The sequence below is a fragment of the Staurois parvus genome, unplaced genomic scaffold (genome assembly GCF_062004578.1).
Source record: "Staurois parvus isolate SC_StPar_1 unplaced genomic scaffold, SC_StPar_1.0 ptg000064l, whole genome shotgun sequence".
NCBI classification, from domain to species: domain Eukaryota; kingdom Metazoa; phylum Chordata; class Amphibia; order Anura; family Ranidae; genus Staurois; species Staurois parvus.
Genome location: NW_028317860.1, coordinates 1,485,163 through 1,487,802, shown reverse-complemented (window position 1 = coordinate 1,487,802; position 2,640 = coordinate 1,485,163). Strand labels below are relative to the sequence as shown.

Below are 2,640 nucleotides of genomic sequence, written 5' to 3'. Positions count from 1 at the left end.
ACTATCGAAACGTAGCTGGAGTTAGTCTGCACCTTGTACTTCAAGTCTGAGAGAATGTAAGACTTGGTTTTAACAGTGTGTGTGTTTGTAGTAAACTCTTAAGTTTACAAAGCCTCGAATTATACTGACATGTGGAGCTCTTTTGCTTGTGTTTTTTTCAAGTCACCTGGCACTCAGAAAGGGAGTGGCTGAACTCCAGAGCCCCCAGGAGGCAATTGATGGAGGAGGAAGAGGTGGAGTCGTTGGAGGAGGGCCAACTCCCCTCCAGTTCCCCTGAGCCCCAGGACCCAGGTATGTCCCATTTGTGTGAATGTGATCAACTTTACAATATTTGTTTTTACACAGTGCCTATGTGTGGGGGTGTCACATGAGATGTGTTGGGTAAAGGGTGGTAAGCCTGGCACCAGACTTATTTTTTTTGTGATTCCCAATCTGCTCCAAGCTACAAATGCCACCTTGCAGTGTGCATGTGTTAACACTCGAGGGGGCATTTGTGTTTTGGCATAGGGGAGGAGAATATTGTATGGACTAAGCACTTTTACAGCTAGACTGTCAAAGACCTAGACCTTGTGACGTCTTCCTGTGAAGCTTCAGGTCTGCTACCGACCTGTGACCTTTGCTTTGGGATGATGTAAGTCACTCTATTGTAGACCCCAGAAAGTAAAGTGGGAATGGCTGCAAGGGCTGACCAATGAGTGTTTCCACTATTACTGTAGTGTAAGCGTAGCTAAGCTGATGTGTGTGAGCCAATTCCTCTTGTCAAGAGCAAGCCTCTCCAACATTGGAATGCTGGCACCACACCACTGGCAAGGGAGACCTTTGGGTTACGTCCTAAGGTGATCTGAAACATCGTCAATGGACAGCCAAAGAGTATGTTAGCATTGTAGGATATGAGCAGCTTGCTGGAGTGTGGGTGCCAACAAGTGGCCAAATGACTTTGGCCTTGAGCTCTTCTGGCCATCTAGTTTTGTAATCAAAACCGAAAGAGGACTTTGCTATGTTGGGTAGGGCTAGGGCTTACTACCTGAGGCCTGTACTATGTGACTGTTTAACATCCATGTGTTTGTCAAATGTCAGGACTCGCAACTTTTTCTTGTGTCTTCTTTTTGTTACTCTTCATGTAGTTGAACTTCCCAATGCCCCACCTGCTATGGGGGAGCTACAGCCCCCACTGGATGCAGAGGCCGACATCCCAGAAGGTCAGTTTCTGAACTGTTTACACATATGCACATGTAACGTATGTAGAAGGCTTCAGCTCCCCCTTGTCTAAATTGTTTGGCCTCATCCTGTGTATAGGATGCCCCCCCACAAAGAAATAAAACATTCACACTAAACAACACATCAGGCAGATAGGGGCTTAATATTCACACTTAGACCTGACAGCTGAGTTGTTCTACATAGGCATACATTAAAGTGTTTTTCTAATTAAGAAAGGGCAATAAACAAAGAATATGACACAATAGTCAAGCACTAACCTGACACTCCAGTGATCCAAAACCTGCTTCCCAAGTAACTAGTGTTTGTTCCACTCTGGTCTCTCCACTATCTTAAAGAATCACTACAAATAGATGCAGCTGACACATCCAGCTTCCTGGGAGATGGACTGCCTCCCTTCAAGGACACACCTGGTTAATCACACTGCCAGCTCTATAGGAATCTCTGGACCTGTGTGGAGGGAGTTGGGCCACTAGGCTCCAATAGGCTCACAGAATTTGCTCAGCTCTGTGCTCTGGCTGAGGAGCATGTGTGTAGGGCCCCACCCCTCCCCTCTCTGCAGCTAATAGAAATCTAGGATAGATGTCTTTGGGAACTCTGTGGAGGAGATAGGTGTGGCAAAGTCATCTGTTGCCCTTACTGATGAGATTGCCCTTCTTGCTGTTGGCCACAGATATATTTGTAGTCAGTGAGCAAACACTCTAATCTAGGCCTAAGGATTCCAAACTCACTCCCTGGCCCATGAAATCCTCCCAGGCAAGAGATTTAAGCTCTGTGTTCCAATGATGAGTTGACAACAGCATAGAGTGCTTTCAGGATAATGGACAAAGTTAGACAAGTATTGCATGCTGTTGTTTGTGTGGAAGCAAGAGTCTCCTTTTTTAATTGCAGCAAATGCATTTTTTATGACTTTTTCTACAGTGTTCAACCACCCAGCCATAAGAAGCCTCATGGGCTGGGTGTGTGAGCGCATTGGGACGCTGGAGCAGGCATTGGAGGTGGGGCCAGCCGAGGACCAGCCAGACATTGTGGCCTATTTTCGGCGGTTTTAATGGTTTTAAATGTTTTTAGGAATAAATGTTATTTATATTTGACAGTGGACTGTGTTGTGGCCTTCTTTAGCCTTTGCAGGTAGGCAATCATTTTCATTGCAGTTGGAGCTGATCTGCATGTCCCTAAAGCATTGTAGTACACGGCTAGCTCCAGCGGCCAATCTTGCTTACCTTGAATTTTTGTTAATGTCCAAACAAAGTCTGGCAAGTCCAGCTTTAGGATTGCATGTTTCAAAGAGGTAAACCAGCTCCTTCAATCCTAAACTCGGATATATAAAGATTGCTGTTGACTGCTTGCTGTCTGCAGCTACTCCCAATCTTAGTTCGCTGCCGTTTGTGAAATGCCGCAAGAGTTTACACAGAACACTCCATG

General features: G+C 45.7%; 1 long non-coding RNA gene across 1 annotated transcript; it reads left to right on the top strand.

Annotated features, from left to right (window-relative positions):
- The first annotated feature begins 220 nt into the window (after positions 1–220).
- LOC149469661 (uncharacterized) lies at positions 221–2,309 on the top strand. Its single transcript, XR_016311532.1, has 3 exons — positions 221–291; positions 1,125–1,199; positions 2,137–2,309. It is a non-coding gene; the product is annotated as an uncharacterized LOC149469661 (long non-coding RNA).
- Positions 2,310–2,640: the final 331 nt, after the last annotated feature.